We start from the raw sequence: 23,270 nt of genomic DNA, 5'->3' as shown, positions 1-23,270 counted from the left end.
TGGGATACGAGGCAAAAACCCAGCTCAGAGAACCGACGGCTGTGCTGGTCCCTGTGTCCCTGGTCCCTGACCGGCCTGCCTTCTCTCTACCCCTCCGAGTCTTTGGTTTGTTTCTTATACAACGTCCTGCGGTTTTTGTTGCAGGTTTTGGGAGGAGTGGGGGAAGTGCATCTGTGCCATCTTTCAGGAAGCAGAAATGCAGCTGATGCTTTTCAGCTCGCAGGCATCAGAGCGCTTGTAGCTGTGACGTCTGCCTCCTCGTGGAGCCTCCGTCTGACGGCGCCCTGGTTCTCTCTCTCAGCTCTGGACATGTCTCCTGTCTCCCTGCCTTGACCCATCGGAGTGCGGTCGGTTCTGGTTCCGAGAAGCCTTCCTGCGGGGCCCAGTCTGCCAGCGCCTCTGGTGAGTTAGAACATCTTCAGCGCCGTGGTGTGGACTGCCTCCCCGCTTTGGCACCCCGGCCGGAGGACGGCGGCTCCTCGTGGCCAGGGCCCCAGTCCCTGTGGCAGAGTTGGGGGGGGGTTGTCCTGGGTGCTGGAGGAACACGCCTGCCCTTGGTGCCCAGTTAGTGTAACCTTGGGGGGACTCACTGGGACTGTGGCTGAGACCCCAGCCTGGCTCTTCGTCTCTGCTCCGAGATGTCCTGGCTGGACTCAGCTGGCACGGCTCAGGGTAGATGGGGGAGGAGGTGTGACCGGCGCCCTGCCTCCACCGTTTCATGGACCAGGAGATGCCTGCTTGTGTCCGGGCGGGGACCACAGAGGGAAGCCTGCAGCCTGTGGTTCGGTGGAGCCGAGACGTGCTCTGAGCTCGCAGGCTGACGCCCGTTGCTGGTTGCATGTTGACCATCTACCGTGTGCTCCTCTGGAGTCGTTTATCTGCAATATGTGCTTAAAATGGGCATGTTCTGAGTGTTGCCTGGATGCTGGGCTTTACCACGCTGGCCTCGTGAGGCAGGGACACCGACCGCCGTCCTCGGGTGAGGGGCTGGGCCCCCAGCAGTGAGACCCCCTGCTCCGGGCCTTGCTGGTCCCGAGAGGCTCCGCCCGGCCGTGGCTCTGCACACCCTGACCTCCTGCTCACTCGGCCGCCCAGCCTGGGGACCAGAGAGGCAGGTCTGTGAGGTCCGCTCCCGCTTGGACATATTTTTCAGACTTTTTAAAAAATGTATCACCTATCCAAGGAGACGTTTTAGACCCTTGTTCCAAATTGTCCACCCCAACGAGATTTTAATACATGGACGTGCTGTGTATCTGTTTATGGTCTGCTTGTATATCGCTGCTTTCTGCTTAAGAACGCTAGACCCGATGCACCTTCCCAGATCCCGATGAGAAGGAGAAGAACGCCCTAGGGTTACGAGTACCCCAGGCAGGAGCGGGATGTCAGGGCCACTGCCCCAGCCCTGGTCACCTTCCGCTTTGGGGGGGGCGGCCCTGCTACCCCTGGCTTCCCGGGCCTCCAGTCCTGCCTGAGATCCAGCTCAGCCCCTCGCGCTGTCCTTGTGCAAGCCCCGCCATGAGGCCGTGGTCCCTCCGTGTGCCGCGAGTTGCTTCCCTGGCCCCTGCTCCCGCCTTTACCCCCGTGCACGTGGTCGCTGTCCCGGCCGAGCGGGTGGTGGCGGGGTTCGGGGGGGCCCGCAGGCCCGCTGTCCCGGCTGAGCGGGCGGTGGCGGGTTTCGGGGGGGACCCCAGGCCCGCTGTCCCGGCTGAGCGGGCGGTGGCGGGGATCGGGGGGGACCGCAGGCCCGCTGTCCCGGCCGAGTGGGCGGTGGCGGGGATCGGGGGGGACCGCAGGCCCGCTGTTCCGGCCGAGCGGGCGGTGGCGGGGTTCGGGGGGGACCCCAGGCCCGCTGTCCCGGCCAAGTGGGCGGTGATGGGGATCGGGGGGGACCCCAGGCCCGCTGTCCCGGCCGAGTGGGCGGTGATGGGGATCGGGGGGGACCCCAGGCCCGCTGTCCCGGCCGAGTGGGCGGTGATGGGGATCGGGGGGGACCCCAGGCCCGCTGTCCCGGCCGAGTGGGCGGTGATGGGGATCGGGGTGGAACCCCAGGCCCGCTGTCCCGGCCGAGCGGGCGGTGGCGGGGTTCGGGGGGGAACCCCAGGCCCGCTGTCCCGGCCGAGCGGGCGGTGGCGGGGTTCGGGGGGGACCCCAGGCCCGCTGTCCCGGCCGAGCGGGCGGTGGCGGGGTTCGGGGGGGACCCCAGGCCCGCTGTTCCGGCCGAGCGGGCAGAGCCTGCAGTCCCCTCGTCCTCTGACCGTCCAAGAAGCTGGAGGCAGCTCCCTCGTGGGGAAGCCCCTGGCACCGATCGCGTGGCTCCGCGGAGAGCTGACGGGTGGGTGCACGCCGTGACGACTCCCGCGGAGGCTGTGGCCACCCTTTCCTCTTGCGGCGGGGCAGGCTTGGAGAAGGAGGTGTCCAGATTTGAGGGAAGGTCCCGCGCTCGGCTGAACCGCGTGGCCTTGTCGCCACCCTCGAGCTCTGGACTTGGGCCTTGCTTAGGGTCATTGTGGTGGCAGCCGGGGGCAGGGCACAGAGCCCCCGAGCATCATGTTTCTGCATTTGTGGGGGGCCGTCTGCCCCAGGCCGGGTGGGGGCTTGTTGGCTCATGACCAGGTCGAACCTCCCTGAGGCTGGGTTTGTACCAAGGTCCGCTCACTTCCTCCTGCCTCCTTTCTGAGAAAAGGACCCTTGACCGATCGACCCGAGCGCTTGCCTGTCCCCGGCCCGGGGTCGGGAACCAGGGCTGGGCCTCCAGAGCTTCTTCCGGAACTCCTCTCTGCTGGCCCTAAGTGGTGGGAGCTGTGGTCTCAGAGTCCATCTTTGTGACCGTGGTCATTGATATGCCAGGGGAAGAGAAGAGGAACGGCTGGACTGGGCGGCCCTTTAGGCTGGGAGTGGACGCACTGTGAGCTTGCTCTGCCGACGAGGGCGCCTTTCACCCGCAGAGTTGGTCATCTCCAGGACAGGGGCCTCGGGGGGCTGGGTGTTTACGGAGGGATGAGCTTCAGGGGAGCCTCCCAAAGCCTTTCAGCCGGAGAAGGATGGTGGTCCTGTGCAGTGGGTGGAGGAGGGGAGTTTCCATCTCTCGGGGGTCAGTCTCCGTGAGCCCAGGAAGTGCTGCGTCCTGAGGGGGTTGGGGGAGTGGAGGCAGAATTCTCCATCAGGCCCGGGCCCGGGTTTGTCTGTGCGCTTCATCTCCCTTTCAGCTGTTTCTCCTGCATCCTCAGGTGTCCCGCAAAGGGACCCTGCCTTTCAGCGACCTCCGGATGTCCTAGAGGCCGCTGTTCACCGTGGACACCCCTGCATGGGCACCCCATGGCCCCTGTCCTGGCTACCGCGTCCCCTTGCAGTGGAGATGGTCATCATGTAGCAAAGCGGTGTGGATTTCAGGGATTCTGGGTTTCAGGCCTTTGGAAGCAATTCCTTCCTTTGCCACTTGGAAAAACATGGAAAATGATCCTCCGGTTGTAATTTAGGGAGCAGCCAGGATGTTATGTAACAGGTGGCAGAGGGTTTCACTTTAGAGTAATGGAATTAACGCACAGAGTTGTGAATTCTCACCCGTGATTGAAGGTGCGACCTTGAATGAATGCAGAGATTCCGCTTTCATGAAGTTGTGCTCAGTTGCTAAGTTATGTCTGACTCTTTGTGACCTCGTGGACTGCAGCACGCCAGGCTTCTCTGCCCTTCACCATGAACCCTAAGGGTCCCTTGATGTATGGATTACCCAGGATTATCTCATTGGGCCTTTAATGCCATCACAAGAGGCCTTACGACAGGCAGGGCTGAACAGAGGAGAACCCCGTGAAGGCAGGGACTGGGGGATGCAGCTGTGAGCTGGGACACCTGCAGCCCCTGGAGGCCGGAAGAGGCAGGAAGGCCCCTCCGCGAGAGCCTTGGGAGGGAGCCAGCTCTGCGACACCTGGATTTCCGTCCTGTGAACCTGGTTCTAGACTTTCGGCCTCCAGGATTGGGAGAGGATACGTTTGTGTCGCCCAACCTGTGGCCCTTTGTCACAGCGGACTCTGGACGGTCATACACCACGTGAATCCTGATTTCACTGTGGTTGGGGAACAGGGCTACATTTCAGTGAGGAGGAAGGGAAGTGGGGCCTCGTGTGCGACTGGGGCTCAGGATTTGAACAGACTTACCTTGATGGCTAGCTACTCACCATGGGAAGTCGTGATGCCCTTTCCCCAGGTCACTGTGGCCCAGCTGAAATCTTGGGGAGTGGGCTTGGCGCTGGCATGGGCAGGACTGCCATCACCCTGCCACTCTCTGCAGGACGCGCCCCAGGTAAACTGCTGGGAGAGGCTTTCAGTTCAGTTGCTCAGTCGTGTCCGACTCTTTGCGACCCCATGGACTGCAGCACACCAGGCCTCCCTGTCCATCACCAACCCCTGGGGTTTACTCAAACTCATATCTGTTGAGTCAATGATTCCATCCAACCATCTCATCCTCTGTTGTCCACTTTTCCTTCCATCTTCTATTTTCCCAGCATCAGGGTCTTTTCAAATGAGTCAGTTCTTCCCATCAGGTGGCCAAAGTATTGGAGTTTCAGCTTCAGCACCAGTCCTTCCAGTGAATATTTAGGACTGATTTCCTTTAGGAAGGCCCTGAGCACCTCCCCTCTCAGCCAGACTGGGCCTGAGGTCCGCACGCCGGGCTCTCACTGCTGACCCGCACAGAAGTGCCCCGAGTGTCCCCCACGAATGTCTGTTTTCAGCACTTCCACCCGCTTCCGAAGCCTGGAGGTCAAGTGGGCACCCCGAGCCCTGCCCACACGCCTCCTGCCTTTGGTCTTTCTGGGTGGGTAAATTCTGCTCCGGCCACCCCAGGACCTTTACCTCTCACCAGAGCAGAGGGAGCCAGGAGGCCCAAGGGGTTGGGGAACCTGCCAGGCCATGCCCACCCCTCATGGGAACACGCGGCTCCACACTGTCCGTGGGCCTGTTTCCTGTGCCCTTGACTGTCAGGAGACCCCACCTCCCAGGAGGGTTCCCCATCTCCACCCTTGCACACTCTCTCAGACCTGTCATGGCCCCAGCTCCCAGGGCATGCCCAGGACACAGCTGCACCCTCGGGCGTCTTGGGGCCATTGGGGGAATGAGCCCAGCGCCCCTGGGTTTCCTTCTGCTCCTCTGCCCCCCGCCTCCTCTAGCCACGTTAGACCTGGTTGCCCACTGAGACAGCTGGGGAGGGGAACATCCCCCTAAGTCGGGAGGGGGACCCGAAGAGCTAATGCCAGAATGACCCTGGGCTTCGCAGAGCCCTGGGGTTGGAGTGTGATGTCGAGAAGGCCGCATGGGTCCAGGTGGACCGGAGTCTCCACGGGAGCTGCTGGTTTCTTCTGAGGACTGAGATGGAGGCTGCGGTCTCGGGAAAGCGGTGCTGGTCGTTGTGCTCGTCAGATAGATCCTCCCAGATCTCTCAGCCGAGGAAGGGCCTTGCCGTCATCTCGGCAGGCGGAGCCCTTCCCCCGGGCCGCGTGTGTGTGCTGGCCACGTCTACCACAGCCCCTGCACACAGCACCTGGGCCAACTCACCGATGCTCCCTGCTGGGGTGAGGACGATCGAGGATGAGGAAGAACTGGGTTTGTTGACCCACATGGGTCATCTCAGTCCTAGGAAAAGGGGTGTGTCATGTTGCTTTTGACTTGGAACCTGAGCCAGGCAACGGGAATTCTTGGGCGTCTTATTGAAATCGCAGGTTCTAAGACCTCCTCCAATTCAGTAGGAATCTGCCTTGTTAGTTTTACTAAGTGATTCTGCTGCAGGCCCCTCTGAAAGAACTCTGCTTTAATGTCGGGTCTTGCTGTGCCTAGTCGCTCTGTCGTGTCTGACTCTTTGGGACTTCATGGACTGTTAACATTGGGTTAAAGACCATTAAAACTCCGCCAGAACCATCAGGCTATTACCAGCTCCTGGGATGACAGCGTGGCTTTGCTGCCACATGTGCTCTTTTATCTCTGAGCCTCCTGGCAGCCAGGAGGAGGAGGGAAAGCTGGGCTAGCAGAGCTCTCTTTTCTAGTATGAGTTCCCCTGGAGATCAGGCTTCCTTAGTGCTCTAGTCTAGGAGGAATGTTCTCAAGTGGTGTTTTCAGCTGGGGTTTGACCAAAAACGCCCCAAGAGTTTTCATATACTGTTTGACCTCAGTGAAAGCTGAGGACATGACAAAACCTTTTCTTAATTATTATTTTGGCTGTGATGGGTCTTCATTGCAGTGCATGGCCTTGCAGCATCAGGAAGCTTAGTTCCCTGACCAGGGATCAAACCCATGTCCCTGCATTGTACAGCAGATTCTCAATTGCTGCACCATCAGAGAAATCCCATAGCAAAAACCTTTTTGAGATGGACACTATGCTGAGAGGTTCAAGTGTATTATAGTCTCATATTTTGAAGTGATTCAGGCGTAGAATTCATGGAACCGTGGGCAGTGCTAGCTCTGCCCAAGGACAAGGCTTTTCACAAAAGAGAATCGAACAAAAGAGATAAAAGAGAGTTGAATGATTCTATAGCATGTGATTCCATTTTATATGAAATGCCCCAAAAAGGCAAATTTGTAGAGAAAGAAAGTCATGAGTGGTTGCCAGGGATGGTAGGGCTAGGAATTTGGGAATTGATAGCTGAGAATTATGGTGTTCTTGAGATTGTGTAACTGTTTTAATATGGGCAGAGGTGATGGTATACCCAACTCCATGATCACAGGAGAGCCCGCTGAATTGTACCTTCCTGAGAAATCTGTGTGCAGGTCAAGAAGCAGCAAAACCGGACATGGAACAACGGACTGGTTCCAAATTGGGAAAGGAGTACTTCAAGACTATATTTTCACCCTGCTTATTTAACTTATATGTAAAGTACATCATGTGAAATGCCAGGCTGGATGAAGCACAAGCTGGAATCAAGATTGCTGGGAGAAATATCAGTAACCTCAGATATGCAGATGATACCACCCTTATGGCAGAAAGTGATGAAGAACTAAAGAGCCTCTTGATGAAGGTGAAAGAGGACAGTGAAAAAGCTGTTTTAAAAGTCAACATTCAAGAAATGAAGGTCATGGCATCTGGTCCCATCACTTCCTGGCAAATAGACGGGGAACAATGGAAACAGTGACAGACTTTATTTTCTTGGGCTCCCAAATCACTGCAGATGGCGACTGCAGCCATGAAGTTAAAAGACACTTGCTCCTTGGAAGAAAAGCTATGACAAACCTAGACAGCATATTGAAAAGCAGGGACATTACTTTGCTGACAGAGGTCTGTCTAGTCAAAGCTGTGGTTTTTCCAGTAGTCATGTGTGGATGTGAGAGGTGGACCATAAAGAAACCTGAGTGCCGAAGAATTGATGCTTTTGAACCGTGGTGTTGGAGAAGACTCTTGAGAGTCCCTTGGACTGCAAGGAGATCCAACCAGTCCATCCTAAAGGAAATCAACCCTGAATATTCATTAGAGGGACTGATGCTGAGGCTGAAGCTCCAATACTATGGCCACCTGATGTGAAGAGCCAACTCATTGGAAAAGACCCTGATGCTGGGAAAGGTTGAAGGCAGGGGGAGAAGGGGACAACAGAGGATAAGATGGTTAGATGGCATCACCGACTCAATGGACATGAGTTTAAACAAACTCACGGAGATAGTGAAGAACAGGGAAGCCTGTGGTGCTGCAGTCCGTGGGGTTGTAAAGAGTCAGATGACTGAGTGAACAAGTGAGTTGTATGGCATGTGGATTACATCTTCAAGTTGTTTTAAAAAAAGAATTGATGACATGTTTGCGTGTTACGCTGAGTCCAAGATTGTGTGCTAGAGAGTTGGAAGGAGACGGTCCGTCCCGAGGGAGCCTCACGGGGCTTCCTTGGGGCAGGGAGGCCTCCGGGGCTGCAGCCTCCTGCGAGGTCTCTAAACCCTGGCCCCGAGCAGCGGGCCAGCCCTCAGGTCAGCGGGGCTCCCACCCTGGCCCCAGGGTGTGTGTCGTGTGTCTGAGGATCCCATTTGCTGGTTACGTGTTCTCACGCGTTGCTGTTTCTGTTCCCTGAGATATTTTTACCTCTAGGCCCGAGGCTGCTGAGCGAGATCTTTGGCGCAGGGCTTGCCCGCATCGAGGTGTGGAGGGTGGTTTCTCTGAGCGGAGCAGGCTGTGTGTGTCGTGGGTTCTCCCAGCAGAAGCCGGGTCTTCTCTTCCTCTGAGCCCTTGCCAAGCGAGTGGAAGTAGCCTGATGGAATGAGTTAGGATCTGGTCTCTGGGTGGGGCCGGATTTACTGAGGCTCATAGAGACAGCTTCCTGGTAAGAGAGAAGTTAGATGAGAGTGAATGCAAGCAAAGTGATATTCACGTGACTGTAAATTTATATGTGTATCTTACTCCAGTATTCTTGCCTGGAAAATCCCACGGACAGAGGAGCCCGGTGGGCTACAGTCCATGCGGTCGCCAGAGTCAGATATGAGTTAGCAAGTAAACATCAGAGCAGCAATCAATAACAGTCTGTTTCAAATGAAAAAGTCATGTCGCCAAATCAGGAGTTTTCTAGGTTTTGTGACACTGGGCGTTAGCCACACATTCACAAGGGGATGGCTCTTGTGAAACAGGGTTCCAAGGGGCTGTGAGGGGGACTCCGATGGAGAACCTGGTGTGTGGATCTCCCTGCTGTTCTGCAGACCTGGGACGCGCCCAGCAGAGGGTCTCACACAAGCCCCGGCTGGGCGGGGGCTGATGCCAGCCTGTGGTCCAGCTCTCCTGGAAGGGTCAGCTGCCGTGTGGCTTTATAACTGCGGGGAGTCACCGATTCGTTGACTTCACCTTTCCTTGGGATGAACCAGGGAGAAGTCAGACTGGAGCTCACCAACACAAGCACATCAACCTTCCGCTGAATGAGGTTTTTCGTATCTCGGACGGTTGGAAATAAAACTCAAGGTGTTTGCGTGGATGCAAATTGTCCCCTTTGCTTTCTTTTTTCTTTTTTACTGTTGACATTTTTATTTCATTACACATTATCGCCTGTTTGCCTTGGTAGCGAGCCGGTCTCTGTAATTTTGCTGTGGTCCCGTAGCCATGGATGGAAAAATAGGGCAATTTACCTGTCTGTCAGACGCACAGCCGGGGATGGAGGGAAGGGTGCTGTTCCACGTTCTCTGAATATTTACGCTCCTGTTCCTCTTTTGTATTTATTCCTTCCACCCGAATGGCAGGTACACGGTCGCCTTCCAGCGCTCCTTCTCCCTGGATGTTTTTAGAGAGAGCGGTTCCACTCATCAGAGCTGTTTCACAGTCACGAAATGGATTCAAAGTAATATTTAATCCGGCGACTAGGACGTTGGAATGTAGTTCAGGCCCATTGGGCATTTTTTTTGCACATCCTTTAATTTTTTGGGAATATAGTTGATTCAGCTCTGTGTTAGTTTCTGCCGTACGGTGAAGTGAATCGGCTGTGTGTGTATATGGAGCCCCTCCTCCTTTGGCCTGCCTCCCACCCCTCCTCCTCACCCATCGAGGTCGTCACAGAGCCCGACCTGAGCTCCGTGTTCCTTGCGGTACAGCCGCTTCGCGCTAGCTGCCTGTTCTACACCTGGTAGCGTTCACATGTCAGTCACATACACGCTGTGTCCACACGTTCACTCTCTACGTCTGTGTCTCTACTCCTGCCCTGGAGCTAGGTTCATCTGTACAATTTTTCTGGATTCCACGTTTATGCATTAATGTATGAAACTTGTTTTCCTCTTTCTGACTTAATTTCATTCTGTATGATAAGAGTCTAGGTCCATCCCCATCTCTACAAATGACCCAAATTTCATTCCTTTTTCCTTGCCGAGTGATATCCCACTGTATAAATGTCCCACATCTTTATCCATTCATCTGTTGACGGACATCTAGGTTGTTTCTGTGTCTTGGCTATTGTGAACAGTGCTGCTCTGAACATAAGGTGTGCATGGGTCTTTTTGAATGGAAGTTTTCTCTGGCTCTCTGCCCAGAAGTCAGATTGCTGGATCATACAATATTTCTGTTTTTGAGGGAGTGAATGAAGTAGCTCAGTCCTGTCCGACTCTTTGTGACCCCGTGGACTGTAGCCTACCAGGCTCCTCCCTCCATGGGATTCTCCAGGCAATAATACTGGAGTGGGTTGCCATTTCCTTCTCCAGGGGATTTCCCCGACCTAGGGATCGGACCCGGGTCTCCCGCATTGCAGGCAGACGCTTTAACCACTGAGCCACCAGGAATCTAAATTGCTGGGTCCTGCGGTAACTCTGTTTTTTGAGGACTCTGCATACTCTTCTCCATAGAGGCTGCATCTCTGCATCGTCACCAGCAGTGGAGGGGGCGCCCTTTCCGAGGAGATGCTGGTTCTGTGGCATCTGTGTCCTGCATCCTGCCCAGGACTGGCTCCGTGGCTCCGTGGTGGTGTCCAGGGAGGGAACTAGTTCATATGACGGGAAGCACGCCCCTGGGCTTGCTTCTGTGTCTCTGATCAGGCCGCAGCTGAGGGGTCCAGGTGAGACCTGGGTGGGGCTTGCCCTAAAAGTGCAGCAGTGGCTGGTGGGGGGCAGATGCCCAGTGTGTGTGTGATGCACACCTGTGTCTGCAGTCCCAGGCAGCACCGTGTCCTCGTCTTCACGTGGGGAGCCCGTCACCTGAGAACTTGTCCATGGGGACCGGCCCCTGCCCGCACAGGCTCACCTTACCTGGGAGTTGGCCACCGTTCCGGGCAGTGCAGACGGGAGGCGAGTCGGATCCTGTTACCTGCCTTGTGGGGGGCGGGGGCGTTGTTCCTGCAGCCACCTCGAGCCAGGAAACGTGCCTGCAAGCCAGGGTGCTTGCCCTGGTCCTCCGGTTACTCTGGGTGCCGGCTTCTCCAGATTTCCTCTCTGTGGTATTTGATTCTTTCTTTAGATTTACCTATTTTACTTTTATGCAAGTGACCTACCTGCCAGTACATCAGTCCAGGTATCAGATTCCCCGCCTCGCCCATGCAGCTCTGCTCCTGAGAACTTCAGTCACTTACAGAACCGGCTCTTCAGGGGCCCTCCGACCACCCTCAAGTTCAGTGATTCTCTGGAAGGACTCTCAGGACTCAGCCAAGCTGTTGTAATCACACTTCGTTACAGAGAGGGCACAGTGAAATCAGCTGGTGCACAGGCTCCTGGGCCAGGGTCCAGGGGGGCCGGGGGCCGGCTTCCAGCTGTCCTGTCCCAGAAGACTCCTGCAAACGACACTCGACTCTTCCAGAAGCCCTGTGTGACTGCACACGTGAGCTGCTGCCAATCAGGAGTCCTCCCCAGGGAGCATTAGGGAGTTCCGGGGTTTTCCTGGGGGTCAGTCACAGAGCACGGCAGACCACCTGCAGGCTGAGCTTGGTCTCCAGCCCCGAGGTCAAGCCCGAGGCCCTCCCCATCAACCATGTTTTCAGTATAGATGACCTGTTGTGGCTCATGGCCTCGTATAAACAGTCACTCTTCTCAGGAGGACATTTCAAGGGCTCAGAGTCCCTCCCAGGAGTCCCGTCAAGGGTCTGGACACCCCTGACCAGCTGTGTTCACCCTTTACGGCACAGCAGTGTTTCAGAGAGTGGACTCTGGGTCCAGCATCACATCTTGGTTCTGCCACGTCTTGGCTGTCTGGTTTAGGTACTTGTTCTATCTCTTTATGTCTCTGTTTCCTTATTGGTAAGATGGGGGCGATACTAGATAAGCACGGGGTAAAGAGCTTGAGGACTGAATGGCAACTGATGAAAGAGGGACAGTTGTAGCCACGCCGCTGACACGGAGAAAATGTGGCTGCCCACGGGGAGGGCAGGCGGCAGCTCCCCAAGGAGTTAAGCAGACCCAGCGGTTCCACTCGCGCACACATACCCAAGAGGCATGGACATGTTCCCACGTGTCTGCCCAGGAGACATGGACGCGTGTGACTCTTCACAGTAGCATTACTTCCAGTAGATCCCAAGTGTCAAAAACACTGACGGCCACCCACAGACGAATGGATACACACACGTGGTCCCTCTGTACGAGGGAACATCATTCATCCATGGAAAGGCGTGAAGCCCTGACGCTCTCTACAACATGGATGAACCTCAAGAACATTATGCCGAGTGAAAGAAGCCAGACATAAGAGGTCTCACACTGTGTGATTCCAGGCATGTGAAGTGCTCCGAATGAGACAGTGGGCTTCACGGTGGCGGGGGGCAGGGTTGGCTGGGGCGGGATTTGGAGGAGGAAGGAATGGGGAGTGGATGTGATGGGCTTGGGGGTCTCCACTTGGCTGATAGAGATGGCCTGGAATTAGACACTGGTGATGCGCGTACGAAGCACCTGAAAACCACTGAGCTGTCCTCTTTAAATGGTGAACTTTATTTCCATATAAAAATTGCTAAAATAAGCCCCAAATACCACCACACACGAGGGCGAATGGCCCAACCTGGAGTGTTTGTGTCAGCTACGGGCAGGATGTGAAGCTGCGGGGACTCGCTCTGTTGCTGCTGGGGGTGCACCGTGGTGCGGCTGCTGCAGAAGACAATCCGACGGCTTCTTACAAAACTAAACACAGTCTTACCATGGGTTCCAGCGATTGTGCTCCTGGGCATTAACCCAAAGTTGAAAACTTAATCCACACAAAAACCGGAACACAGATTTTATTTATAATTGCCAGAAATTGGAAGCCACGAGGTGCCCTGTAATAGGTGGTTGGATGAACCGTGGTCCATTCAGATGATGAAATGTTATTCAGCTCTAGGAAGAGATGAGCTGTCACGCCACGGAAAGACACGGAGGAACCTTAAATGCTATGACAGTGTGAAAGAAGCCAGTCTGAAAAGGCTGCCCGCTGTGCGTGCGTGCGTGTGTGTGTGCGTGTGCACATGTGTGTGTGTGTGTGCGTGCGTGTGTGTGTGCGTGCGTCCTCAGTCTTGTCTGACTTTGTGGCCCCACGGACTGCAACCTGCTAGGCTTCTGTGGGTTGCCAGTTCCTACTCCAGGGAATCTCTCCGACCCAGAGACTGAACCTGAGTCTTGCGTCTCCTGCATGGGCAGGCTGACTCTTTACCACTGTGCCACCCGGGAAGCCTGCAGTGTACAGCTCCGACTATATAAAATTCTGGAAAAAGTAAAACTGCGGAGACAGTGAAGACATCCTTGGCTGCCAGGGGTGGGAGTGTGGAGAGGGGTGAGTTGAGAGAGCGTTTCTCTCTCAGGGTTTTTCAGGGCAGAAAATGCTCTCCGTGATGCTGCAGTGGTGGGTACATTAAACATCTGTCCGAACTCGCAGGAGATACAAGACCAAGAGTGAGCCCTGTCTAAACTGTGGACTCTGGGTGATGATGACATGTCGGTCTAGGTTCATCAGTGACCAGTGGACCGCTCTGGTGGGGACGTTGATGGCGGGCGAGCTGCACCTCTGGGGGGTGGGGGTGGGTCGGAGGTACACAGGAAGTCTCTGTACCTTCTTCTCAATTTTGTTGTGAACCTGAAACTGCCACACACACACAAAAAATGAATTAAAAAAGACAAGTGAGAAAACAAAACTGCACGCCTTGAGGAAGAAGAATCTGTTTTGAAGTGAGATGCCATTCTCTCTGTGGGGAGGGGGAGAGGCCTGCCCCCCGGACTTTTGCTGTTTTCTCGCATCCTTGGTGCCTGCGATCCCGTTCCCGATGACAGGTTACGTGCAGCCCTCGCCCATGGTCTGCTGGTCCTGGACTGGGTCGCCAGCTGTCTCTTCCAGCCACAGGGCGTTGGATCTGCCCGCCAAGGCGTGACGTCTTGCCAGGGTCGCCGGAGAGCCGACCCGCTTTGGAGGCATCCTTGGAGGGCTGGCGCTGGGGACCCTCGCTGGCAGTCACACTGTGCCCCCTCCCTCCCGAGGCTGCGCCGCCTGCAGGCTGTTACCCGGAGACCATGCAGAGGAGCCGGGTCACCTGTTGCTGCCTGGGGCCCCCTCTTTCCACAGAGCGCCTCTTAACAGGGGCAGCACCGCCGAGGGGAAAGGATGCTGTGAACTGCCCTCCCCGTGGCTGGGGGCGTCCGCAGGCCGGCTGCTGCCTGTCCTTCCGCTCCAGTCCGTTCAGTCCAGGCGCCAGGCTTCTGCCCGCAGATGCGGCTGCTTTGACTCAGGGGCAGCAATTTGTTGCCGAGTCTCTCATATCCGGATAAGAGCTCGTTTTCATCAACTATTTACATTTATTTGAGTCTGACTTCCGTGATGGCCTTTGTGCTTTAGCCAGAAACACAACTTGTAGTTTACAAAGCGACTGTGCAGAAATCGTCTGGAACTCAGACGATCGTCTGAACTCAGGAAAACGAGAACTATAGCTTCGTGTGACAGGTGAAGTGGGGGAGGTTCAGAGAGGTCGAGGGGCTTTCTCAAAGGCAACACAGCAAGTGGCAGTACCAAGGCTGGCCCCTGATCATGACACACGGGAGCGTGGGCCCCAGGTCGGCCGTGGCAGGGTGGGCAGGCGGCAGAACCGCGGGGTGGGATCCGGGGAAGTGGTACGTCATCGCCATTGCTTCTGTGATGTCACAGACAGCTGCGCCTGGCAGGACGAGCCTGCCCCGGGGCCTGTGGGTGTGGAACCGAGACCACAGCTTTAGCTCCAGGGCTGCCTCTCCCCAAGCGGAATTTCAGATTTCACACGAGCACTTTGTGGGCAAAAGTGTCATCACCTCGGGCGGTGCAACCTGAGGGGCCAATATGCTGGCTCCAGACAGCTGAGGTTCATATCAAAGCAGTGAATTCAATCAGCCCAGACTCTTGCATCCTCCGGTTCAGGGAAAACCGTTAAATTCATTAACTTGAGCTGTCTGGTTATCTTTCATAATAATCTTCTGATGTTCCAGTTACTTGATTTTGTTGCAGCAACTCCTGTATAACCTGGCTCTCCCTTACCTTTTCAGAGCGGTCCCTCAGTGATCTAAGAGGCTATTTTTCCGGGCTTAAGTCCTCAGAAAGCCCACCGAATAAAGCGTAATTCTCAACTTTGAGGTTGTGTGTTTTCAGGGGACAGCTGGCTTTCCTTGTTGGCAAGCAGTCTGCCCCTACGAATTTTCCTATGCTTTTCCCCAGCAAAGGTTTCCCATGAAGCAAAGAGAACCTTCAGTTATTTGTGATTTTAGAGTCAATATTGAGTTTATTCAAGGTACATAGCCTAAGACTTAGCTTTCCTAAAGCTCAGAAACATGATTTACAGCTGTTACTCTCTTTATGAATCGAGGTGACTTTATAATCCCCTGAGAAGAGTGAGACTTTGGCACTTTCCCGTGGTGCAGTGGTTAAGATGCGCCTCCAGCGCACAGGGTGCAGCTTCGATCCCTGGTTGGGAGCTAAGGTTTCAGGAGCTGTGGGGTACAGCTAAAAAGTGAAAAAAAAAAAAAAAGAGTGGGCCTTTGGTAACAGTGGGATCTCACTTACAAACTCAAATTTTAACAAAAATTCTGTTTCAGGGATGAAAGTCATTCTTTTATTACTTTGATTAGTAAAGTGTAACCTAATTATACTGAAAATTGGGGAACTCACGTTCTCTGAAACATTCTAGACATTTTTGAACTTTCTTAAAATTATACTTTGGGTGCAAAGTCTTATGACTAAACCTGCCATTCTGTTGCCAATTTTGATTGGGATGACGAGTATAAACAGGTCCAGGGTGGGAAAGTGAAACCTTATTTCACTTTAAGATGATTTAAAATGTTACAGAAAAACCCAGACGGATTTAAAATGTTAAGAAAAACCCAAAGGAACCTTTTGGCCAACCCAGTGTGATACTGGTTAGGTGCTTTTGGTATTTTTATTCTTTTCGCCCTTAGGTTTAAGGCTTCTCGGGGCTTACAGAGCACTGGCCCACAGACCAGCCCGGCAGTGTGGCCCTTTCATGAATCTCAGGCCCAGGGTTGACCCTCACCAGGCCGTCTGGCTGGGACCAGGTCCCTATGGCTTTGTCCAGTTCTGCCTGACTCAGGCCTGGACTCTGCAGCCCAGCAGCCCAGGGCCCACTCAAGTGCAGAAGGTGGGGAATTGGGAACATTTCGAATCCTCCATCCTAGCTCCTAAGGAAGTCTGTGGCTAACTCCCTCAGTTGCTTGCTGCTATTCTGTATTTTTTGGGGGGGCTCTCTTAAGCCTCTAATTACTTTCAACCTGGCTCTGAAAACACTTGATGGCCATTTCTTCAGGCCCTTCACAGCTGCATGTAACTTACAGCGTTACCGCGCCTGGGTTCCACATTCTTCTGCGTCTCTCTGGCCGGGCCTCTCCTTGACATCAGCCACCTCCCACCCTCATCTGCCCTTTGGATCCAGTTAGGTCATGTTTACTGGCTTGATTCTGGCTTTCCTTTTTAAATAAAATTTGAATTTAAAAAGGAGAGGTAATTCAAAGATGACCAGGGAGTGAGCAGCGTTGGGGCCTGAGGTCACGACGGCGAAGGTGGTTTGTGGGTAGCTGAAGGTGGAGGGTCGGGGCTGCGGGGTCCCCGAGTGGACTCCCAGCCCTGGCCACCCGGCGCCGTGCTGGAGTCAGGGCCCACGCCGACTCCCACGGTGCCTGCTTCTTAGGGCACTTGAGGCCCCGGCACCTGCGGACAGGCCTCAGATGCAGCCTCGGGGGCCACCTGGGGAAGCTTTGCCTGTGAATTGTCTGGACGCCCACCCTTCCCATTCTGCCCACCCTGGAGTTGCTGGGGATCTGTTTCATGTTATAAGGCTTTGGGGTTCTGTCTGTGCAGAGAAGTCCACGTAACACGGAAATGGGGCTGCCCTTTGATCTGGTCACTCCAGGGACAGTGCTGTCATAGGCTGGGCTATGTCACCCAAATTCATGCATTAGTATCCTAATCCCCATATCCATATTCCTTAGTCTCCAAGTCGTGTCTGACTCTTTTTGACCCCATGGACCTGCCAGGCTCCTCTGTCCATGAGATTCTCCAGGCAAGAATACTGGAGTGGGTTGCCATTCTCTTCTCCAGCGGATCTTCCTGACCCAGGGATCGAGCCCAGGTCTCCCTCTCTGTAGGGGGATTCTTTACTGACTGAGCCCCCAGGGAAGCACCCCCATCCCCATATCCAGAATGTGACTGTATTTGGAGCTGGGCTGTTAAAGAGGTGATTCAGGTAAAACCGGCTCCCTAGGGTGGGTCCTCTTCCAGTGCGACTCCTGTCCTCATAAGCAGGGGGAGTTTGGAGACAGACGTGCCCACGGGGAGGAGCCAGGTGAGCGTGAAGACGGCCGTCCACAGGCCGAGGGGAGGGACCTCAGCTCCTTCCCTGGCAGGTCCCCCGTGGAAACTGACACGGTAATCTTGCACCTGCAGCCCCGAAGCTGAGAGACGGGAAATGTCCGTTGTCACCCCGTCTGCGGTGCTTCGTCTCGGCAGCCCCAGCAAAGTCCTGCAGGTGCCGAGGGGTCAAGAAAGGGATGGGGACCTCCAGGCGGAGGGCTCACTGTGGAGGCAGGGACATCCGGGGGCACACGGGCGCCCAGCTGGGCTGGGACTCTGGTCCTGATGGCCAGGCGGTGCCCTTTGACCTTGGAGAAACGGCAGGAGTTGCACGGCTCAGTTCTCCCCTGTGATGGTGACCGTGGTCCCTCTGCTGTGTGGGGTCAGGAGGAGTCTCGCTCTGGGGGATGGCCTCACTCTGTGGACAGTAGGTAAACCCAGGGAATGGGCATCTCTTTCTGGCAAAAAAAATAAAGTCCTTGGACTTGGGATTGCTGCAGGGCTGTGTGAAGCAGTGTCAGGATCTGGCTGGAATGCCAGGGGGAGTCCCGCACCCGTCCCCTCCCTTGAGAGTCCCCGTCATATCCGATCCCAGCGGTTTGCGTGACTTGGACGTTAAGTGTGTTTGGCTTTGGCACAGCCTCTGCTCCGGAGTTCTCTCTCAGCATCACCTAATGAGACAGCCGCGAGAAGGATTTTATTCCTCCCTCCCTCTCTTCCTAATACTTTCCAAACAACCAGGCTTGGTTCTCTAGACTTTTTAAGGTAGTAAGGAAGAGTGAGGACTTCCCAGGTGCCACTAGTGGTAAAGAACTCTCCTGCCAATGCAGAAGACATAAAGAGACGTGGGTTTGATCCTTGGATCGGAAAGATCCCCTGGAGGAGGAAGTCCAACCCACTCCAGTCTTCTTGCCTGGAGAATCCCGTGGATAGAGGAGCCTGGCAGGCTGCAGTCCTTGGGGTCGCAAAGAGTCAGACATGACTGAAGCGACTTAGCACGCATGCAAAGAAGAGTGAACTACACGGCTTCTGTTTGGAGTGGATGTTTACCTTCGGTGGAGCCTGCTCCCCTCGGAGGTGTAATGTTTTGGAGGAGATGCTCTGTTATTTTCTCGGGCGCCCTGCACACGACTTAATTAGGCAGGCTTGATTGCCTTCTCTGGGTCTCGCTTTTTCTGTCACCTTTGTGAGCCGATAGCCTCCTGATGGCTCGATAAAAACTCCAAGAAAAAGAAAGCCTTAATGAGTATAGATTTCCTTGCCATTTGCATTTGTAAGTGAACATTCTAGTAATGACTGAAGGCGGAAAGTGTAACGTGGATTGATTAAGTAATTTTCCTGATCAAGGCGAGGCTCTCCATTTCAGCGGGTGCAGCCAGTCCCATTAACCCTTGCCCTGAGTTTCCCTTTTTTTATGACATCTTTGCGAGGGTCCGGGTTCCAGGGGGCAGCTTGGGAGGACTCAGCATTGCCTCGTTCCTCAGGGGCACTGGGTTCCAGCCAGTGATTGGAGTGAGAGTTCATGTAGGTGGTTCTCGATAGTTTCGCCTTAAGCGTTTTTGCTCTGCTTTCTTCCTACCAGTGATGGGCCGTAGGGTAAATGTGCCGTAAAAGATAAAAGAGGAACGTTAAAAAGGACATAATGAAACAGAAATGAGTAACAAAAAAGGCTTTATTGTGAAATGCAAAACATTTGAAGAAGGGCTGACTCATTGGAAAAGGCCCTGATGCTGGGAAAGATTGAGGGCAGGAGGAGAAGGGGATGACCGAGGATGAGATGGTTGGATGACATCACCGACTCAATGGATGTGAGTCTGAGCAAACTCCAGGAGAGAGCGGGGGACAGGGAAGCCTGGCGTGCTGCAGTCCACGGGGTCACAGAGAGTCGGACACGACTGAGTGGCTGAATAGCGACAACAAGGTGTGTGTAAGTTCATGCAGCGCTGCATGAATGATGATTTTATCATGTCGTTTGTACCTGGACTCTTGTCTTCCAGGTCATCGTATCTACAGATTTTTTGCTTGTTGATTTGTCTCATTTGGCATCGCACTGATTCTTTTCGCTAAAATGTCTTCCTTTGTTAGGAGAGGTGCATGCTCACGCGTGCTCAGTCTTTGCGACCCCGTGGGGTCTGTGAAGAGATGATGCAGGTGAAGTGAGGTCACGTGGGTGGTCATATATATAAGGACTGGAGTCCCTACAAGAAGAGGCGGTCGGGACACAGACACTCAGACAGGGATGACCCTGTGAGGAGACGGGGAGGAGACAGCCGTCCGCACGCCCAGGATGGGGGGCCCTCTGGAGGACCAGCCCCGCCCACACCCGGGTCTGGGAGTCCAGCCTCCAGGACCAGGAGGAAATGGTCTGTTGTTTGAGCTGCCCAGGCTGTGGGCTTTGTTATGGCCAGAGCAGTCTCACACGAGGATGGAGCCAACTGGGATGATATACACAGCTTCACTTCACGTGCAGTTAAAGCGCGATCATTCAGTGAGTACCCGCTGTGCTGAGTGCGTTGCATACAATTTTTTTTTTTATTCTTGCCTTCTCCAGTACCATGGGGGCTGGCCCCCAACCTTACAGTGAAGACAGTATGGCTGGTTCACTCCGGCCACATGGCCGAGGCTGGGGAGGTCAGCTCTGTCCAGCTTGAAGGCCGGAGCTGTCTCCCTGTCCTGGGCATCTCCTGTCCCCTGTTCTGTCTGTCAAGTCCTGCTGGAATGTCTGGCTGTCTGGACATCCACGGTTGGAGAGGGGAGATGCCTCGAGGGGCCGTCTCAGCCCCGCTGCCGGGGAGGGTGGTGGCTGCACCTGGTCTAGAACCGTCGACCAACCGTGGGTTCCACCATTGCAGTGGTGGATAGCGACCACCCATCATCCGCTCCCCGGAGAGGTGGCTCAGACCTCCCTTGTCCCCGCCGACATCCTGGCCCCTGGGGCTCCCTCACTGAGTCCTGACCCTCGCCCTCAGGGCCTGGTTGTTGATTAAATGCTGGGGGCTCACAGCCTTCCACAGTGTGACCACGGGTGCCTGCCTGCAGTGTTGACGAAGCTTTGCTCTCATGTACGCGAGGGGCCATCGGCCGGCTGGGACCAGAGCCTGGACTGGAGAAACGGCAGCGGTGGGATGGTGCTGGCTCAGCTTTGCTGGCCGCGTCCCTTCTCCGCAGGCACCTGTGGGCCCCGCCTGGACACATCTGCTGTGTGGGGGCTTATGGTCGACCACTTGCAGCATCCCGGCAGACGACGTCTGTGCTGGGCTGGGACAGAGAGCCGCCCTGCTGGACAGGCCTGGCCCTTCCTTGTCCTGCCCGAGGCCCTGCTTTCCGCTTTCTCGTCTTTATGACCAGGCAGCCTGCCGCTCCCCTGGGCTCTGGGCATTGACATCTGTGCAGCGGAGGAACCCCAGGCCTTATCCTGCTTCGTGCGTCTCCCCAGAGAAGCAGAGGCCCAGCAGTCAAGGATTCAGAAGGGAGGTCTGGGTTCAGAATCTGCGTCTCCGTCGTGCAGGGCTGGACTCCTGACCGCCCTCCCCGGGCGCCGGTGGCTCACGTGTTAAGACAGGTGCTACTCCGTCTGTGTGCTTTGTCACTTATGAGCACACGCACAGCCGACCCGTGATGCCAGGCGCCGGGTTAACGCTGCTGAACGGGAGATGGGATTCATCAGGGGCAGCGGGGGGGTGGGCGGTGCCTGGGAAACCCTTGGAGCCACAGGGCATCTGGCAGGAGACGGGGACGCCGAGGTCAGGAGGGGGCTCGGGAGCAGGAACCAGAACACGGTGGTGGGGAGGGTGGATGGCTGACGGCTGCCTCCGTCACCCAACCCGAGCATCTTGTCCACAGGACCAGAGAACCGGTCCTGGTCTTAGCAGGCCTGCTCCATGGTTGGCAGCTTCCAGGGCTTCAGTGCCCCATGGTCTGGCAGCTTCTGGGGTCTCAGCCTTCATCCAGGTGGGAGCCATGCTCCGAGAACCCCCGCCTGCCTTGACCCACCACTTGATGGAGTAAGGCGGTGACCCCCTCCTTCAGCTAGAGAAAAGCTCAGGGTCCCCAGGAGACCAAATGGACGTGAGCTCTGTCTGGACGTTGTCCATCGACAGTCACCGAGAGTGGGCAAGGCTCTGGGGGGGACCAGACGACATCCCTGGGCACCAGCATTGTGCATCCTGGCCCCAAGCCCGGCCCGGCCGAACTCCTGACCACCGTGGTCTCCACGGCTCTACCTGGTTGCCAAGGCAATTCATGCGGCCACGGTTATTTCTGTCTTTCGGTTATTCACGTGCCTGTACTTTCTCATATGTCAACTGTGATAGCTGTGTTTTCCTGTTGCCTTGCAGACGCCTCCTTCCCCGGAGGACCCATGCGGGTCCCGGTTGGAAACCCTCAGCCTGAGGGGCGGGCGCGGGGACGTGTTTCGGTGGGGGCAGGTGGAGAGCTGTGGGGGCTTTTCTGGGCCTTCCTGATGGTTCAGGACGGGAGGGAGTCTGGGGGCCCGGCGTGGGGAAGAGTGCTCTGCTCCTGTTCTGAAGATGCTCTGATGCAACGTCTACCCCTGCGGCAGCTTACAGAGGTGACGTGATGTCCGTTGAAGCCTTGGCGTGTTCTCTGAATGCACACGGGTTGAAGGCCATGCCCAGCACTGCCCAGCAGTTGGCAGACTTGACCCTCCTCCCTTGGAGTGAATTCCAGTCTAGCCAAGAAGTAGGCCTAGAATGTTCTCTGGTCATCTACTGCTGCTGGAGAAACAGCCTCGAAACTTCGGGACTTAGACAGCCGCCTTTTTTGTTGCTCGTGACTCTCTGGCTGGGCTCTCGGGCAAGGATGGGCTGGTGGTACTCTCGCCCTTCCAGCATGTGGTCCCTGAGTCGCGGGTGGCTCTCCGGGGCTCGGGTCGGTGGACTTCTCTTGTGGGAGCTGGCTTCCTGGAGGTGGGTTGTTCCAGCAAGTAAAGATGGGAGCCACAGCTCTCAAGCTCTCTGCGAGGAGCAGGATGAGGTCATTAGGCTGGGCCCAGGCCACCTGGGCCCGGGTCCTTCTGAAGGACAGGGTGCAGGGGGTGTGAGGAGGCAGGAGGACGAGCCCCGCACGTTTTCCGCACGTCCGTTCCGGAGCTTGCTTTAGTCTTGCTGGGACGTCCTTGCGCTGCTCCCAGTTGTGTTGTTAGGCTGTTAACCCTTCTCTCCCATTTTCCACCTCTTTGCCTTTTTTGTCTTCCTTCCTGGAGATTCCCCCAATTTTATCCCCCTGGTCTTCTGTGATCCTACTTCAAAAAAATTTTTTTAATTTATTTTTAATTGAAGGATAATTGCTTTACAGTATTGTGTTGGTTTCGGCCTTACATTATGATCAGCCATAGGTATACGTATGTCCCATCCCTGTTGAACCTCCCTTCCACCTCCGACCCCATCCCACCCTGATCTGAGCTCCCCGCGTCATGCAGCGAATTCCCACTGGCTGTCTGTTTTAGACGTGGTGATGTGCATGTTTCCATGCTGCTGTCTCCATTCGTCCCACTCTGTCCACAGTCTTTTCTCTATGTCTGTGTCTGGTTCATCAGTACCCTCTTACTAGATTCCAAATATATGTGTTAATAGATGACATTTATTTTGCTCTTTCTGACTGACCTCACTCTGTATAGTAGACTCTAGGTTCATACACCTCATTAGCACTGACCCAAACGCATTCCTTTTTACGACTGGGAAATACCCATTGCGTATCTGTACCACAGCTTCTTTATCCATTCGTCTGTCGCTGGGCATCCACCTTGCTTCCATGTCTTAGCTATTTGTGGTATTGTTGCAGTGAACATTGGGATACATGTGTCTTTTTCAGTTATGATTTTCACAGGGTGTATGCCCAGTAGCGGGATTGTTGGGTCATGTGGTAGTTTTATTCCTAGTTTTTTAAGGAATCTCCATATTTCTTTCATAGTGACTGTATCAATTTACATTCTCACCAACAGTGCAAGAGGGTTCCCTTTTCTCTACACCCTCTCCAGCGTTTTTTGCTTGTAGATTTTCTTGAAGATGGCTCTTTCTCTAATAATTCATTTATTATAATGAATAAGATTATAACGAATCTTA

At 55.1% G+C, this 23,270-nt stretch overlaps 1 protein-coding gene across 6 annotated transcripts in view; it reads left to right on the top strand.

Annotated features, from left to right (window-relative positions):
- Nucleotides 1–23,270, top strand: part of SHANK2 (SH3 and multiple ankyrin repeat domains 2) — a 550,522-nt gene that overhangs the window by 31,966 nt on the left and 495,286 nt on the right. For 4 of the 6 annotated variants that reach the window (XM_065937976.1, XM_065937974.1, XM_065937977.1 and 1 more), the window contains exon 2: nucleotides 302–402. The exons of 1 other annotated variant lie outside the window; for it this stretch is intronic. The gene's annotated coding sequence lies outside the window, so the exon portion shown is untranslated. Of the gene's footprint in view, nucleotides 1–144; nucleotides 403–23,270 lie in introns of all 6 variants that reach the window. One more of the 6 variants, XM_065937975.1, reaches the window with a different exon arrangement.

This window comes from Muntiacus reevesi, chromosome 5, assembly GCF_963930625.1.
Source record: "Muntiacus reevesi chromosome 5, mMunRee1.1, whole genome shotgun sequence".
NCBI classification, from domain to species: domain Eukaryota; kingdom Metazoa; phylum Chordata; class Mammalia; order Artiodactyla; family Cervidae; genus Muntiacus; species Muntiacus reevesi.
This window is presented reverse-complemented; position numbering and strand designations above follow the sequence as displayed.